The following is a 20089-nucleotide window of genomic DNA, read 5'->3' as shown; positions in this document are numbered from 1 at the left end:
GCCTCTCGGGGATCCAAGAAAAACTGGACAGCTTCCAAACCCTGCAGATGGTTGATGCTGGTATAAAGTGCTTCAATATCTATCACCAGGAAACACAAATAAGGACCCCACGTGATGTGATTAATCTTAAACAAAAAATCAGTGGTATCCGTAAGGAAAGAAGGGAGAGAAATCATATGGGGCTGTAAGAAAAAATCCACATATTTTGAAATATTCTCATTCATGCTGCCTTGGGCTGAAATAATAGGGCGACCTGGGACTGGGACAGTGCACTTGTGAATTTTGGGTAACAAATAAAATAAAGGTGTAATGGGATGCAATACATTCAAGAATTTTGTCTCTTCCTTTGTCAGAGTTTATGTAATTGTTTTTACAATAACACGAGTATATAAGTTTACTATTGCGGTATCTTGCACGGAGACTTATTACTTACATGTATTGCGTATTTTGCACATCAATAATAGCACTTTATTGCTAGGATTTGCACATTCACGCAAACTGCCTATTTGCACATACCTTTGTATGCGACATGTTGTACATATACTCTGTTTTATAAAAACTATGAGTATGTTTTTATATATTCGCTTTTAGAAATGACTGGAATGTCTGCATTTATGCAGACATTCCAGTCATTTTCAGCCAATTTTGTCGGGCTTGAGATCATTTTAAAATTGTTTAGACATTGTGGACACAGTTTTTTATACAATGTATAATGTGTTTTATGTCATTGTATTCAGTGGTTTTCATTATTTCTTTTTGAACCGTTTGCAAAGTGCATAAAGTTTTATTCATAATTATGAACCTTGAATATACTATCGGAGGGTTTATGAATGTAGAAACAGACTGCTATGCCTATATATTGTAGTGTGTCCTCTATTTCCATGATCACGTAGGGTGTTTAAAAAAAAATGCGGAATAATACCGTGAAAAAAATGTGACGATCTGTGAGCAAGGGCGGATGCCCGAAAGGCGTCGGATCTGGTGGCTCTACTGAAAAAATATACATGCCGAATTTCACGTTGGAGTTGCGTGGTCTGTTTCATTCGCGAGAGCGGAGATGTTGAAGACTACACTTGGTTGCATATATATATATGGGTCAAGAACAGACCTGAACAGATTTCTCCTAGATAACAACAAGAATGACGTGAATCTTAGATTTACGAGCAAGATAGATCCTGTGGAGATGGACTTCTTAGATGTCACAGTCAGGGTGATAGAAGGGGAAATGGTTACAGACCTATACAGGAAACCCACCTCAGGAAATAGCATCTTGCATGCTAAGAGCCACCACCCTAACAGCTTAAAGGATAGCATCCCATATGGCGAGATCCTAAGGGCCAGGAGAAATTGCAGCAACAATGAAAACTTTGAAAAAGCACAAGGGAGCATGATCCAGAGGTTCAGAGCCAGGGGCTATTCAGAACAGACACTTATGAAAGCTAAAGACAAGGTGAAAACGAGAAACAGGGCATCACTTTTAACCAAAAAGGTTAGCAAACCACTTGAGACTTCTGGCTCCAGCAATGTCAGGATGATAACAACTTTTAATGTTGAGGCAGCTAGCGTACGAGGTATCCTAAAGAAACATTGGCACATAGTGCAAAGTGATCCAGTAATTGGGAAATTGACTAACAGTTCACCGCAGGTTACTTACAGAAAGGCACGTTCCCTGCAAAATATGCTGGTCAGAAGTAACTTTGAAAGCCCAGGGAAGAGCAAACAGTGGCTTAAAGAGCAAAAAGGCTTTTATAAATGTGGAAAATGCAAAGCCTGTGCAACCAGTCGTAATGTGAAATCCTATGTACTACCCACGGGTAGAACGGAGAGTATCAGTAAATTTATGAACTGTAACACTGATCACTGTGTGTATGTAATTATGTGTCCATGCTCAAAATTCTATGTAGGCAGTACCATCTTTCCTATAAAGAAGAGGATCCTTGAGCACATGCGTGCTATCAGAAATGTAGATCTGTCCTATGCAACTGCTAGACACTGGCTTCGAGTTCATAACAGTGATGTTAACCAGTTTTCCTTTTTTGGCATTGACAGGATCCCAGCAAACCCCAGAGGGGGAAACCGTCTTAAACAGCTACGTATCCTGGAATCCCGCTATATCATTCACCTGGACTCTATGAACCCCTTTGGTCTGAACGAAGACGAAGAACTGCATGTGCATATTGGCTAAGACCATATGTTGAGCCGGTATACCTATTCCTACTATGCACTAGTTCTTAAAAGATCCTGTCCCCCCCTGTTACCCTGTCTTTCCCCTTTTCTGGTACATGTGTTTGTCTTCCCCTCCCTCACTAAACCTGTTCAGAGAGGGCTCTCTCTGATACAGGTCGGTAAACAACATCTGTACCCCCAAAATTCATGGGCGCAGAGCCTCTTTACCAATCCCAATCTGTCTGAAATGTCTGGTTCTGTATTGTGTTACGAACCCATCATATATACTGATCTGTCCCTTGTCCAAATGTGGGTACTGGTGCAAATACCAATGATTTTAATTTTTCTCACACTCACACCATTGTGCTTGTTCATGTCGTACCTGGCTAGGTAGATCTTAGACAACACAGGGTTCACTTTCACTATCACCACAGGGCTGAAAGAGGCATTTCAGTCCCTCACCCTTTATTTTGGTTTTCTGTTAAGTTGAGTTGGCATTCTTCTTATATAGTGTCGGGTACTCCCGTTATATTATTGAGACATTGCCTGTTCTTACCTTAGCTGGAGAGTAGGCTGTGCTGCCTAATCTGTTAAGAACTACCCAGACAGTCAAATCGGAGGAATATTGACATTTTGATTTGGCCACTTGGCCGTGACGTTTAATTCATGAAATTCTTCTAACTCTTTTATGTTGTGGAAAATGTGGCCACTTGGCCGTGATAACATGACAAGGTATTCTCCAATATCTTTAAGACCCTGTTTGCTAATTTTGTAAATAGGAATTCCACTTTACACTGCATAGTGCATAAGTATAATTTAAAATACATTAACTGAATTCAATTTAATTTAAATTTCATGAATTTGCATGCTTATACAGCAAATATGTCAAAAACAGAACTTAACCTATGTATTGAAAAACGTTTGTGGTAAAGTCTGTCGTCTACCTTCATGGTAGTTCTTACCAATTGTAGTTCGTGTTAATGGAGCAGTCCTACCTTTATTTTTTGAAAAGTATGTGAAACACTTTGTGCATAAAATGGTGAACACATTTGATTTTGGTTGGCTTTGAAAGTAGACCGTTTGGTCGAAACGCGTCGCCATTAAACATCTTTAAACACAGACCCTGGAGTGCGAGTCTCTTTGTGTGGCTGCAGCGCGGATGCAAGCTGTCAGCCCTTTCGAAAATATATATATATATATATATATATATGCTGCAAGAGCTCGCCTCTGTCTCCACACGAGACCAACAGCCACACACAAGCGAAGACGAGGTAGACCCGATTTTCGTGCTTCTTCTTTTTATTTTAGCTTAAAAGTGCAACCATGTCAGCCACGACGCGTTTCGGCAGATCCCTGCCTTGATCACATGACCATGGATATATATATATATATATCCAAAGAACATCGCTTTCTTCCGTGGGCCAGGAGTCCTCCACGCCACAGAGCACGCAGACACGGACCACATTAAAATGCAATCTCGTCTTTATTGAGTGCAAGTAAGCCGTATGACGTTTCGGCTCCGAGGAGCCTTGTTCACATGACAGTGTTCACATCATTGAATCGTTCTTTTAAAGTGCCAGTGTCTGATGTAACTCGGGTCACATGCTAGGGCTAAGTATGGACATAGTAATAATACTAATACTGACCATTTACCAAGGCATGACTAGCTCACTCGTAGTGGCCATAACCTTCACAAATTGATAAAGTGAATTACAAAAAATAATTTTCGTAAAAATGACTTTGTCATCCTTTGAAAATAGTAGATTGAACAATCACGGTTAAATACCTGTTAATGCCACACATTGAATTATGTGTCATGTACATTTCATTGTAAATAAAATATTAGTGCAATGTTATTAGAAAGTATAAATTTGACTAAATATATATACATATCATTTTAATCACAACCATATACATATAAATAAATATATACATAAGGCTGATAATTGGGAAAGAAATACTACACGTTGTTCCAATTAAAGTGCTAGTGCTAAAGTGCTAATGCCTAATACAATGTGCAAATTACGCAAGTGTGCAAATTACCATATTATCAGATACAAAAGTCTTGTTCTGGTAATTGTGCAAACAAACGCATAAATGTAAACATAGTTTCAGGAAGTTCTTTCTTTCCACCAAAGTGTGTTGGACTAAAAATTGATACCCTCGCTTATTTAACAATCTGTACATGATAAATTCAACTACATTATTATTTTGATAAAATCATTGCCTAGGATTTCCTCAGCTTCAAATGCAAGACCTTAACTTGTCCATATATTTGGTGTTATTGTGAATTAAAACAAAAATTAGTGGGTTTATGATTGGTATTCTGTAAATCAACTGTTGGGGTATAAGGGCCCTCTAAGTTGAAACAGATACACCATGCCCCTGTGTTAAGGTAAAAAAAACTAATAATTTAGCAACTGTAGCTGTACATTAGAGACTTGTATCCTGATCCAATTTGTTATTACTTTTCAACTTTTTACCCTGATATATCCCAGCCAGGTATGATATCAAGTATAAAAGATTTTGCTGTTTCCTATGGTGCATGATTCTTAATCAAACTATGTCAGACACGTGTACATATCTTCTGTGACGTTTAATCCTGCCGGTACCTTAGTGTCAAGGAGGAGGATATATTTGGTCTCTAGTTTTCTTAATTTGGCCTCCCTGTCACCACCACGTCTGTTGGCATCAATCGTGTCAATCACATAGTATTTGAGCGAGCTGTTGTTGCTCTGGTGATGATCACGGAAATGTCGAGCGACAGGGTAGGTATTGTCTCCATTTGTAATGGCCCTCAAGTGTTGAAGTATACGTTGGTGCACAGGACGTTTTGTGCTCCCAACGTATTTTAATAGACAGGGACATTGCAAGACGTAAATCGCGTATTCGGTTTTGCAAGTCAACACCTGTGAAATCTGATGTTCTGTTTCACTAAAACCATCCCTGTATGTTTTGGTGTTGACTCCATGGATACACACCCTGCATGTCTTGCACTTATAAAATCCCTTATTCGTTTGCCCTCCAGGTGCTTTTCTTGACTGGCTCTGGATTGCTATCCACTATTTGATCCCTTAGGGAGGGTGCCCTACTGTATGTTAGAGATACTTTTTTGGGTAATCCCTCACCAATGATGGGGTCACTGATCACTAGGGGCCAATGTTTATTGACAATCTTATAGATTTCTCGAGATTGTCTACTGAAACCAGTAATGATTCTAAAATTGGCTTTCTCCCCTACATCTTCATCACCCGTGTAGGTATTTCTGAGGTTACCCTCAAGGAGTTCCTCCCTGGTGATTGCATTGGATTTGGTAATGGCCTTTTCAACCGTCTGGACCGACTACCCTCTCTCAAGGAACCGCTCCCTACTCTCCAATTGGGCTTTCTTCAACTCGGCAGGGTCGCTTCACCCCCGTTTCATCCTAAGCACCTCCCCATAGGGGATGCTTGATATAAGGTATTTGGGGTGTGCACTGGCCGCATGTAAACTACTGTTTCCAGCAGTTGATTTGCGAAAAATTCTGGTTTGTAAGTGATTATTGACAATGTACACCTCTGTGTGTAAGAACGTCACTGTATCCTGACTAAGTGTGGCAGTAAATTTAAGGTTTAACTCATTATGATTGATGTTATCAATAAATACCAATGCTGACTCCTTACTGCCTCTCCAGATGATAAATAGATCGTCTATAAAACGATGCCAGGCTATGATATTGTTGGTATGAGGTTCTGAGAACCAGCTCCTCCCAAGCTCCCATGTGCAAACATGCGAAGCTTGGGGAGAAGCTGGCCCCCATCGCCACACCCTGTAGTTGACGGTATATCAGATTAATAAACATAAAGATGTTGCTTCTCAGACAAAATTCCAACATGTCCAGTAACATATTATTGTGTGTATCAAATGTTTCTGTACGTCTAGACAAATATTATTTCACCGCACTCAATCCCTGTTCATGTGTGATACTGGTGTACAACGAAGCAACATCCAACGCTATAAACCAATCCCCCCCTGTCCAATCAGTTTCTCTTATTTTTACCAAAAAGTCACTGGTATCACGTATATAAGAGTCCAATTGTTGTACATAGCCCTGTAAGAAATAGTCAATGTATATCGAAGTACGTTCAACTAGACTACCTATATATACACTGAAAGAAACAAAAGTTACAGGGATGTTATAGTTAGGCTCAGATTTCACCCATAAAAAACTGTAAAATTTAGTAGTTATAGTTCCCTGAGCTAACTATAACTTACACCCCGCAATGCACTACTTATGACCTCAAATATTACATCACTCATGATATGGTCAGTGACATTACTCATGACATCTCAAATGACATCACTGGTGACATCATCCGGTGAGTGTAAGTATTTTCCAAGAGTTTATGATTGTTAAACATATAGGATAGGATAGGATAAAAGTTTATAAAGTGCTCTATTGCTGTGGCGTCTTGGTGCTGATGTGTGTGAGGAGTCCGGAGATTGTTTCATCAGCAATTTAAGTGATAAAGAGAAGCGTCTTCAGGTTCTTCCTGAACAGTTTCCTGTTAGCTTGAAATCTCATGTCCAGAGGTAATCTATTCCATAGAAAAGGCTGCCCCATTGGATAATGGCCTACCTCCCCATCTGGCCTGCTTGACCCTAGACCTCTTGAGCAGACCTAGATTAGTGAATCTTAGAAGGCGTGCGGTGGTATAGGGTGTAAATAATTTAGAAATCTCGCCGGCGCCACCTCCATACAGCGCCTTATAAACCAGACACAAGGCCTCAAACTCCACACGCTGCTGTACTGGAAGCCAATGCAATGATTTAATACCCGCCGATGTTGAGCAGCCCCTAGGTATGTCCAAAAGCAGCCTAGCTGCTGCGTTCTGGAGAGATTGGAGCTTTCCCATATGTGTTTTATCTATGCCCAGAAACAGGGCATTACAGTAGACTAATTTAGATAGAAACAGACTCACCATTACTGTCTTCTGAAGCTAGCGTGAGATAAATGGAAAAATCTTTCTTAGTGTTTTTAAAAGAAAGAAACAAGAAGAGGTCAGGCTATTGACCTGGGCAGAAAAATATAGCTTGTCATCAAAGATGACCCCCAGGTTCCTAACCTTAGAGACGGGAACTGGACACTTCCCAGCCACGGTTGGCCACCATGAATCATTCCATACAGGGGATCCCCCTCCAAATTCCATCACCTCCGTTTTATCTGTATTGATCTTCAAAAAATTGTGGTCATCCAGGTAATGATCTCGGATAGGCAAGCATGGATTTTTGCGGCTGTGACCTCAGGCTGCTTGCAGATGGAAATAACAAGATGTGAGTCGTCCGTGTAAGATACCAACGCAAAGCCATACCTTCTGATGAGCCTCACTAAAGGGGTGACATAAATATTAAAGAGTGTGGGGGATAGAGCAGATCCCTGTGGAACCCCACATGGAAGATGAAAACTCTTAGATACCAGTCCATCCCAGACCAATTTTTGTTACATATCCTCCAGAAAGGAAGGGAGCAGGGTAAGGGCGGTATCCTCAACCATTAGATCCTTCAGCCACTGCACCAACACCGAATGATTCACGGTGTCAAATGCTGCCGATAGGTCTAGGGGGATAAGAACCGCCCTGCCCCCCTCATCGACAAACCTCCGTATTTCCTCAGATGCAACGATCAAGGCCGATTTGGTAGAGTGACAGGCCCGAAAGCCATGTTGTGCCGGGTCTAGTAAATATGAAAGTTTAGATAGTCACTCAACACCTTGTTCATTGATTTTTCAATGACCTTCGCCACCATAGGCAGTCCCGCAATCGGACGATAGTTCTTTAGCAATTGAGGATCAAGGTTGTTTTTTTTAACAAGGGTCTAATAGCTGCTGCTTGTTTCCATAATGCAGGATATGATCCAGTCTTCAACACTAAAATTGATGAGGGGCGTCAGCCTCTGACAGATCTTCTTAGAAGCCAGATGCATAATAGCAGGGGGGCATGGATCCCTAGGAAAACCTGATTTTATGGAAAGGAGTAGATTCTGCACCTCCTCATTTGTCATTTCTGGAAAACAGGATAACCTGCACTGCATAAGCGGCAGATCCTCCTCTGGATATCCATTGGCGTCACAGGATCCCTGCATGTTTACAAGGTCATCATGCATTACTTGGACCTTATTTTGAAAGAATAAGGCCAAATTATTGCATATCTCCTGATCTGCCTTAAAAGCGGTTTCCTGCTGTGGTTTTGCCAATAGATTAACTACTCTAAAAAGCTCCTTATTAGAGTTAGCCGAATCTCTAATTTTAGTGGTGAAATAATGCTCTTTAGCCACAGTTATTGCAAACTTGTATCGCTGCAATGTTTGATTATAGGTTGCTTTCCTGCTCTCACTATAGTTGAGCCTCCACAGATTTACTGCTCTCCTGCATTCCTCTTTAGTGCTTTGAGCTGATGGCTATACCAATAGGAAGATATCCTTGGTCTCCTTACAGTTAGCACTTTCTCAGGGGCTACTTGCCTGGCCGCCACCTCAATCCACTAGGCTACCACAAAAGTTGAATTAGTATACTAGGTGTACTTCTAATGAGTGAAACTACTTTTACCATATATTATGTGAGTTGCTGTTTTGGTGTTTGTATATATGTGTGAGTGGGTTTCTGAGTGGCGGTATACATGTGTAAGTGGGTGTGTGAATAGCTGTATGGGTGTATAAGTGCGTGTGTGAAAAGCTGTGTTGGTGAGTGATTAGCTGTGTGAGTGGCTGTATTGCTGAGTGAGTAGGTGTCTGAATGGCTTTATATGAGAGTGAGTGGGTGTATAAGTAGCTGGATGGGTGAGTGAGTGGCTGTTTGAGTGTGTTTGGTTAAGCGTGTCGTTGTGTCAGTGACTGTACTGGAGAGTGAGTGTTTGTGTGAATTGTTGTATGGGTGAATTTGTGGATGTGAGAGTGCTTGCATGGGTGTGTGTATGGGTATGTAAGTGGTTGTGGGTGAGTGAGTGGCTGTGTTGAGAAGTTATATGGGTGAGTGAGTAAGTGACAGGTTGTATGAATAATCTCTCATACACCCACTAACATGCCCACACAATAACTCACGTACCCATTCACAGACCCATACAAGTACTAATAGAACCACTCACTGATCCATAGAGCCACTCATATGCTGTTAACAAGTATCAAAATGTGTTGCGTTTCAATGTGTACATGCAATGGGGTCCCCAGGTTGAATATGGAGTTGAAATTGGAAAATGTAATAATAACTTAGATCTATTGTATGAAAAGTATGATTCAGATTTGACTTTGTTGGTAGGAGATTTTAATCATAAACTTTACCCTAAGCGGCTTGATCTCATGTATCTGGAAATTTTAGAATCAAATGATATAATGGAAGCAATGTTCCGCGAAAGTTCATGCTCTCTGAATGATGTAAACTAGGGTAACTATCTAGCCACCAAGAGCCTTTTCTGTTTGAATGGTAGCTTCCCACAAGACCGCCCGGCTAAGAAAACTTTTAAACAAGGGTCACAATATTGTCCCATAGATTATGTGTTCATGCCAGCATGGAATTTCGATTTAATAAAGGGGTTCAGGGTCAACAATACAGAAGATAGTGACCACAACACTTTAGAATTGGTGCTGGCCTATTCTAACAAAACTGTCACCGAGAAGGTAATTATACAACAGATGGATTATCCTAGGCGAATTTCAACACGGCTAACTGAAGAATATATAGAAAAGTTAACCAGGCTCCAACAAAAGATACCCCTAGGATGTGCAGCTGGTCTAGACTTGGCCTGGTATGTTGATAAGATAAACCAAGTGGTACAAAGCATTAAGGTTAAACTTAGAACAGACGTAAAGGCCAGCAAGAGCAGTCAAATCACACAGGTTAAGAAAGGCAATTGGTTTAATACAGACTGTCTAAATAAGAAAAGAGAAATAAGGAGGGAAGAACACAGTCTGCGTAAAAAATATGATAAGACTAGAGCATAAAGCCTCGACAAATTAAAGAAAGATTATATAATGCTTCTTAATAGTACAAGAAGAGCCCATAAGGATACCTGTTGGGGGAAACTGCGGGAGGCAATAGAATCCAAGAACATACGGCAGTTCAGGAAACTAGTCCGTTCAGTATCAGAGGCCTCAGCCGCTTCAATGATCTGTGTGGTAGAAGAGGGTGCTTGGGAGGTTTACCTGAAAGAACTATACCCAGCGGGGAGAGAAATTGAAGAGGAAATGCAGGGGAACTGGAGAGGTCTAGTAGACGATCTAAAACCTGACTTTTCAGTAGAAAATGTACTGAATACCATAAAGACCCTTAACTTAACAAGAGCCGCTGGTCCAGATAACCTGCCAGCACTGATAATTAAGTCACGTATACCATGGTGGGTGGAATTTTTCTCTAACATGTTTTCAGTAATTCTAAAATCAGGAATAATACCTAGTAATTGGAAGGGTGCGATAATTCGACCGATCCATAAAAAAGGGGACGTCAATGCACCAAAGAACTATAGATTAAATAATTTACTCGATATTGGAGAACATTTTTTACTAAGATAATATTGGGTAGGTTAAAGATTTGGGCAGAAGAGAGAGCAATTATCCCAGTGGAACAAGGTGGCTTTAAAGAATGCCACTCTACAATAGATCACTGCTTTGCCCTATGGGCCCTGGCCCGGAAATCGATAGAACAAAATGGGAAGCTACATTGTTGTTTTGTCGATTTTAGGGCAGCGTTCGACTCTGTGGATCGAAATAAACTTTAGGAATATATGTTAAAGTATGGAATATTGGTTGGCTTGTTGATGATCCTAAAAGAGCTTCACAGTGGAAACTGGGCCCAGGTAATTAGAGATATGCAGGGGGCACTAACTCACAGGATACTAGTAGACAGGGTGCGTCTTGGCACCCCTGTTATTGTCAATATTTTTGGCAGATCTCTCCGCGACACTTTAAGTGGAAAGAGGTGCAAGTCTAAAAATGAATGGCCATAAAGTTCCTTGCCTTCTTTATGCTGATGACTTAGTGATCATGGATAAAACTGAAATAGGACTTCAAAGGAAATTAACTGCTTTTAAACACTATTGTGATAGGAAAATACTGACTGTAAATAGGGAAAAAACTGAGATTTTATGTTTTGGGAAGAGTAGGAAATATTGCAATTGGTTTTTGGGTGATGACAATCTAGAGGCAGTTAAGGAATATAGATATTTAGGCCTCTGGTTTGATAGTGCACTAAAATGGCACACCCATTTGGAGGCTCAAAAGGCAAAAGCATTCTCATCCACTTGTGGGCTAAAAAGTTTAACAAAGAATATGGAGACATGACACATAAACCAATGATAAAGGCATTTGAAGCAATGATCCCCCCCCCCCACGTATTGTATGGGGCAGCAGTGTTATACTTGAGCGGTAAACATGCGTGGGATCAGGAAGAGGGAAACATTTTTAAAATGTTACTGTCTTTACCTAATTGTACAATGGTTCAAGCAATTAGAATGGAACTAGGGCTGATTTCTTGGCGTGTACAATCTCAAGTGGCCCTACCAAGATTCTGGAAGCGCCAAGACCTAGGAGTGACACCTAAGGTCTCACAATGGTGTGGAGAGGAAATCCAGACAAGTGATCTTAGCTGGGCAAATGAGGTGAGAAAGACTCTCCAGAAAGTATCAGGGCGTCTTAATTTGAGATCTACCCAGAACGCCCTGATAGGTGACTTTACAAAGAAAGCACTTAGGGAACAAGGCCAGTCGTTCTCAAGGGCACAGGACCTAGATTACATGCAGGAGATAAAGTAGGTCCAGTGGTTAAAGATCTCATGGGTAAATAAAGGCTGGTTCCCTTTTCTGGAAATATTGCCTAACCAAGGGTTACAACATGAAATACTAAGGACCCAGGTTGGGCTCAACCCCTGGAAGATAGACGGGAAATTAAAATCTGTACTGATTGGCCCAGAAGGTAATTGTAATTGTGGGCGTGGTATAAGAAACGATATGTTGCACATATTGCTTGATTGCACATTTGTACAGGATTTAAGGAAATTGTTTTTACGTCCTAAATTCCTATCACATAAGACAATCACACGTGCCCATGCGATATGCTTACTAACAGATATGCATTGGCTAGAAATTGCAATTTAATTGGGAAAATTCCGGAAGGCCGTAAAAGATTTTGGAAGGGAGATATCGAAGGATGGGCACTGATTTTAAGTTCTTTTAAGCCTTTTTATAAAGTTTGTGGGGCAGATTTATTTTGGACTTGCGCCACAGTTGCGTCACGCAACGGCGGCGTAAATGTGGCGCATCCCTGCGACCTATTTACAACGTGCCGCATCTAGGCAGATGCGTCACGTTGTAAAGCCCTGTGCCACATGTGGGCGTTCCGGCGCAGGGTGGGCGTTCCGGGGCAGGTGCGCCTCGCAAAAGTGGCTGAGTGAAATCTACAAGATTTCACTCAGTCACTTTTAGTCCAATGCTGCGTCAAAACCCTGCGCCTGCTTGAAGCAGGCGTAAGGCTTGACGCAACATTGGACAGATAGGGCACCCCTGAGCTTTGCTGGCGCTGCGTTGTGTTTGCGACGCAACTCCTGCAATGCGTCACCTTTACGGCACAGATGCGTCACGCATCGGTGCCGTTTTTGCCCCATGGTGCGCCGCATTGTAAATGCGACGCACCTGGGGATGCGCCATTTATTGTAAATCTGCCCCTGAATCTGTCTTTTTATTCCTCCAGGTATGTGAAAACTTCTGTAAAATTTGGGTTTAATGAATTATGTATCAGGGGGTGTTACCCTCTTTTAACTTTCTCTTTTTTTCTTTTTAACAAGTATGAATTTTACCTATTTATGATGTAGGAATATTTTGTCTGCTCGTACTTTGTCCAATTCTGTTTGCATTTTGTTTTGTATTGTTTAAAAGACTATGGTCTAAATAAACACGTCTCTCTCTCTCTCTCTCTCTCTCTCTCTCTCACTCATATACCCAGTCACTCATCCATACAGCCACTCAACCAACCACTCACTCACTCACCCATATACTTACTCATATAAACTGTCACTTACTCATGCAACCACTCACACAGCCACACACTCACTCATGCATCTACTCACATACCCACATATTAAACTATACATGCACTCACACACCCACTCACTTACCCCTACAACATCTCTACACAGCCACTCACTCACCCAAACAAGCACTCATATTGTCACTCACACACCCACACAACCACTTACATACCCATTCACACACCCATGCAAGCACTCTCACATCCACTCATTCACCCATACAACAATTCACCAAAGCACTCACTTTCTAGTTCAGCCACTGACACGCCAACTCACTTAACCAAACACACTCAAACAGCCACTCACTCACCCATCCAGCTACTTACACACCCACTCACTCACACATAAAGCCATTCAGTCAGTCAAAAGTCTGTATAACTGCCATAAAAGAGTGCATTATAAAAACATTTCAGACAAAATGACAAATAAAAATGCAGACATCTAATAATAAATCCATGACAGTAGCAGTTTCATTTATCAAAATATCAATATCATAAATAGGTAATTCCACAGAGAAACATCCTAAATCCTGAGCACAAGATATAAATGAGATCATAAAATCATTTTCCAACAATGTCCCGTAGCCGAACAGCTGAGGAGATGTACCTGTAGATCATTAGTCAGGTAAATTCATCTTTTAAAAGCTGGAGGTGATATAACGCGGCCCAATACTTGTCAACAGATGTTTCATCAACATACTATCACCTCTTTGTAAACCCTCTGCATCACAAAAACCCCAGGCTCCAGCGCCATAAATGGTGACAGCGCAAGTGCAGCTTTATAAATATTAAGAATTGCGTTAATGGGTTTTGAGCCTAATTTTTTTGTGAATCTAAAAATTGATTGAAACCACTATTTTCTGATTCTACTAGGTGATGCCATGTACTTTTTGGTCAAAGAGAATTCCCGAATAAGAGAAGGTGGGCACATATGACAATTTTTCATTATTTATAAAAAATGTTTTTAAGTTGGAGGGGGATTTACCCACCACCATACTATAAGATTTCCCCACATTAGTCTTCAGGCTAAGGTCATTCATAAAATCATTAAACCTGATTAAAAGTATCTGCAGTCCCACCCCAGTCCTGGACATTAAGACACAGTTGTCTGCATATAACAATGCAGGTAGCAGCCTGCGTCCTATCAGAGCGTCCACATTACTCTGTTTGATATAGCTTTCCAGATCATTTTGATACAGGCAAAATGAAAAAGGCCATTCCATCACCTACTCACTCACCAATACAGCCACTCACATAGCCATTCACTCAAGTCAAGTCAAAAGATTTGTATAGCGCGCTACATACCCAGAGGGTCTCAAGGCGCTTGAAGAAGGGTAGGGAGCTACTCACACACCACTTATACACTCATACAGCTACTCACACACCCACTCACACACCCATACAGACACTCGGAAACCCACTCACACACAGATACTCACGGCCAAACAGCCACTCACAGAATATATGTTAAAAGTAGTATCACTCATTAGTAGTACACCTAGTATACTTTTGTAGTAGCTTAATGTATATGTTCAACAATCATAAACTCTTAGAAAATACTTACACTCACTGGATGATGACACCAGTGATGTCATTTGAGATGTCATCAATGATGTCTCTGACCATGTCTTGAGTGATGTGATATGTAAGATCATAAGAAGTGCATTGCAGGGAAGCAAGTTATATTTAGCTCAGGTAATTATAGCTGCTGAATTTCACTGGTTTGGGATGAGTGAAATCTGAGCCTAACTTTAATGTCCCTGTAACCTTAGTTTTTTCAGTGAATTTCTAAGGTTTTTTAATGGTATTGCTAACAATAACACCCCTGTACCCTTTGGTTTCATAAGTGAATTTCGAAGGATTTAAAAAAAAATATTGCCTCACTTTAACCTGTAACCATTGAGAGTGAGTGTGTGAGTGAGTGCATGAGTTGCATTGGGTGTGTGAGTTGGTTTGTGAGTGTCTGAGTGAGTGTCTGAGTAGGTGTATGAGTTAGTGAGTGCCTGTGTGAGTCTGTGAGTGGATGTGAGAGCACTCGAGTGGTTTCATTACATGACTTTTTAGTATCTAGGGGAAGCTTGACAATGTGCTTTTACTAACAATAACCCAAGTGTCTTAATATGGCCACCGAAAATGCGGGAACTGTACTGCACATGCGTCCGCCATTTCTAGATGGTGTGATGTACTTTTGCTTTTGGTGGGAACTTCTTGCTTCTGCGCACAAGTGCTTCACCTGCTAATGCGTATGCTGTTGCTTGTACTTAGCTTGTTCGTTCTGCTTAAATATTAATGCAAAAGTTAAAATGAAGTAATGGGGGTAGAGTAGAGAAAAGTGGTATACAGTGCATTAATTTATTTTTGTATTCTAATATGTTTCTCTTTGACTTTGCTGATCGTTCGTACTTGGGCCTGAATACTGATACTAACTCCATCTTGGAAAAGCTGCGCGGGCGCACTCTAGCTCCGAAGTTGCTGAAGCATTGTCATTGAATCACAGCCAAGAACCATCTTACCCATCATGTCTATGAGAAAATGCCCTTCTGACCTCAGGAGGAACTGAAGCTATATAAATTGTATCAAAATTGTTGAACAGTACTGCTGGGTGGAATAAAAGTGCAATGGAAAATAAATTATGGGCAGTAACCGGAATCAACTGAAACCAATAATGAAATGATCTCATCTTAGCATGGTGTGATGACCTCTCCTCCTCTTTCTCACCAATCACTGAAGGGGAACACATAGATTTGCAACATTTAGGGGTGGTACATTGCCCTCGAAATGGTATAACTAAGGTAGGTTTAGATAGAAACATTTTCCGACTTGTCAGAGTAGCTGACCTGCCACTGGCCCAACGCATGCTATAGGAGATCGAGAGCAGAGGTGCTGGTGGAGGACTCTGTCAGAAGAATCAAGGTGTTGTGGGAAAATATTGATTAGCGAGACGGGGTACTAATTGGCTTGCTGAGAGAGAGGGGTGTGACACTGGCGTTGCATTTAGAGGAGGTCACCTGTCCTGAAGTGCACCTGTCTTGTCCCATGTGCACCTGATTAGTCCGGAGTCTTGTCTTTTGCCCCAGCCCGTGACCAGGATTGGTCATTGCACCATTCAAGGTAAATATAATATATGTGGTGTGTCCTTGTGCTGTTTCCCTTTCTCACCCTTCCCAGGTCCCGATGTTTAAAGGTGTTACTGTGATTTCTTACAAACTTTATGTCCTATTGATTAAATTCTTGCTTGTACATTTTATGGTCACAATATTGTGGCCTTTTTGACTCAGAAAATCTTGCATAGATAAAGCTTTTAAAACGTTCCCAGAGTCTGTGGTTATTAAGGGAAAAGTAACATTGTTTTGAATACGGCCTGTTTATTCTAACTCCTTTTTCGATCCCTTGGACTTATAGCAAAGGATACAAGGATTGGTAAGTCATGGCTTACAGGTATAAGTCCTAAAAGGACTCAAAGTATTGATAGGGAATTAGTTAGTAATCCAAGGCAGGACTAATAGTTCAAGGTGTGAATGTTTTATGGGCCTAGGTGAGTATGGTAAAATTGAGCTAGTGGTCCCGCGCGTTCTATCAGTTTCATTTGCACCTCTTTACCTCTGTATTAGAATATATGATTCTAAAAATATCTGAGGACCTGGAGCCGTATTATGTCTGCACCATACTTTCTCTATTTGCTTCCTGGCCCACCTTTCAAAAGGTGCGCTGGGTGCAAACTGGGACAGTGCACCATATGTGAAAGAATATGCTGTCCCCAGGACCTCCGTGAAAATGTGCTGCCCTCAGGCCAGTGCATTCTAGTGAAATGCAGAGTGGCTGCTTAAAAACTGCTCTTTGGTTCACCTTGCAGGTGGTAGACCATCTGCACTTTGAAGAGGGAAGAGAGCGCCCATTGCATGTGGGCGCAGTGAGTGATTGCACCCACCTGCAGGAATATTTCTGGTTGTTCATGTCAGTTGTTAGGAGTGATACCCTGATGGCCCTAGAGGTAGCTGACGAGATGAGCTAGGCTGCCATGAAAGCCGCCATTGTCACCAAGCCTAGACTCCCTCCAGTTCCGGGACAGTCACAACTGTCTAACCAGTCTTGGGTGGATTTGGTAGACTACTCCAATAAAGCACTGATTGGCTGGTTGAGGGCAGCAATGTATGTGTATTTGAGCTTAAATAGCGCACAGCTAACCACAAAGGGTTTCCCGGCGCTTGCTTAGGGAACCCTTCCTGGTATTCCCCTGTGAGATAACCAGGGCAGGGTATCCACAAGGTGAAAGCCAGGCATCCCGCCACGAGGGGCCGTTGTGGAGATTAAGCAAGCTATTGCCCAGAGTCGCAGAGTGTGAACCCGTGAGTCGAGAAGGCACCGGAGCAAGAATTATCGAGTCCGTGGAATTTTTGAGCCCAAGACCCGCCAAGGCGGGGAATTGAACCCTGGTCCAGGGCCGGTCTCAGCTTCCGGGTCTGCTGCCTCTAACCCCTGAGCCACACTTCTCCACAGTGGGAGTGATGTTGATGAGGATATAATCTGATACTAAGCAAACACATGCTCAACAATTGCTTTACAGAGTTGCTCCAACACCTGACAGATACCAATCTCACTGTACCGGGGGCCGTGCCAAGGAGACTGACCTCTGGATCAACACCAGAGTGTCAAAGGTCAAATGAGATGTCTGGGGGGATTGCCACTAGAGTGAACAGGGTCCCCAACAGAAGAAAGAGGAGGGAAAGAAGGATAAACCTAAAGAGTTCTATGAAACCCCCCAAAATAATTCTCCAGGGAAGGATTCCCAGCCCCATCCTGAAAAAAGAAAGGTTTTTTTAATCGGAAGAATTATTTGAGCCATGTCAAGCCCCAGTATATTGAGTGCTATGAATATGGGCACTTTAAGGCGAATTCCATTTGTGATTTCAAGAAGCAGCCTCCCATTGGTGGGCAGACTCCAGGATGGGGAGTGTATAATCCCCTTTCTCATCTCCAGCTGGATGCAGTAAGGAGGCACATTGAAAGTGCGTCTTCTACGGGCATGTGTACCTCTGTTCCTGCATCCATATTGAGGCACTGGTGCAGAGGCAAAGTGATTCCCTGATTTGCTCGGGCCACAAACCCCATGCAAATGAGGGGATACCTTCTCATGACAGCACTGGTGCTACATGTGTGCCAGCCCTATCAGTATCACAGTAGGGGACTCCCAAGTGTCTATGGCCCCCTCTGTAATACCATTTGCCCAGGGAGCGCACAAAGCGAATGGCCAAACCTGTTGTGCCCTTGGGACACAATGTACAATACATCTCCCAATCCAAAGCTTCGCAGAACGGTACTAGAAGCAAAATCTGATGAATGCATGTCATTCTGAATACCTTGATTGACATATTTGAATGAAAATAAAATGTGGAAAGCTTGCGAACACAAATGCAAAAATACATGCAAACTTTAATATGGTAAAAAATATTCCTAAAAATATGTGATACTTGTCTTTACATGTATGCCAGTTGCTACAAGAAAGACTCAATTAATAGTGGTTTTAGTGCCCATCCTCCTGCTAAACTGCAATTTATCAGGGCGTATTGCAGCACCTGCTGCACCCCTACGAACAGCACCTGTTATCTTATATTCCAGTCTACAGAGTTTTCAAGGTGATACAATGTTCTGTAACAAATAATAAACATAAAAATGCTAGAATAACGAGCAGGTTAACTGTTCGAAATATGTGAAAATAACTTAAAATAACATAACAAATGGGTGGGAGAAAAATAAGAGGAAAATGGTAAGGGAAGGACGTTTGACGAATGACACCATTCCAATGTGTTTTTGCTTATCTTTTGATTAGTACTAGACAAATTATTAGACTTAAAAACGTTGATATAATAGAGAGGGAATCTTTAAATTATACATACTTTGCAGATGGCTAAATAAAAGAGATAAATACTGAGTTTGCAAGTGGTGTCTGTAACGTAGAAGAGAAGTTCTTGAATTATAGTTACTATGGAAACCTAATAGGAAGAAATGTCTTGCTAAGTAGCTGAAGAACCACTTTGAAATTCCTTGAGAAAATCAGATTTTACTCTACAAATTCTGCAACTGCAGGGAATGACGCACAATGTCACTTACCCGTTCCACAAAAGTGCACGAATCTGCCGCATGGCTGCTAGAGGCACTTCAATAATTATCTAAATGGAAACAAATACAATAAACATTTAGGATTCATCGAGAAGCCTGCCATACGAATGGTAAAAAGATAGCAACATGAACACTGAGAAATTATAGAGAAGAACAATTTTGAGAAAATCATATTTTAAATAGTTGGGTTGTGCTGGCGTTTTTTATCCTGGGCACTAGGAGACCGTAATCCAGCCTCCCAGTGCACAGGAGTTACTCTAACGCATGGAAAGAGATAGGCTAACCCCGATTGGCTTGTCTACATTTTGGGTAAGGTCCCATTGCAATGGTGCAGTGATAGTACAAGTTGCATAAAAGTTAGATGTTGCCTGTGTGCTGGAGGGTACATTTAAACCACACGAACGAGTGACTTTAAATGCATTACAGCAGATTGACACCACATTAATGAGCAGGGTTGCAGGCGAAGGTCCGTACTTCTGTAAGCAACATTGCACCAAGCATGTGTCAAAGAAAATCATGTAGTTATTAATAGCCTTATTTTGCCACTGAAAGCGTTTCAACATGTTCCCTAGCCTGCGAAGAGGCCTCCCGCGCTAGTGATGCTAAAATGTGCTGAGGGATTAGTCCACGCCGTAACATGGAGTCTACTTATAACACAGGTATGTTTTCAGCAATTTGCTGAAGGTAAATTCAGAGGGTGCGAAGTGAAAGGTAGGTGGTACAGAATTCCTGAGTTTGGCAGTCAGGTAAGAAAAGGAGC

Source organism: Lissotriton vulgaris, chromosome 3_2 (genome assembly GCF_964263255.1).
Source record: "Lissotriton vulgaris chromosome 3_2, aLisVul1.2, whole genome shotgun sequence".
NCBI lineage: Eukaryota > Metazoa > Chordata > Amphibia > Caudata > Salamandridae > Lissotriton > Lissotriton vulgaris.
Note: the sequence above shows the minus strand (reverse complement) of the source record.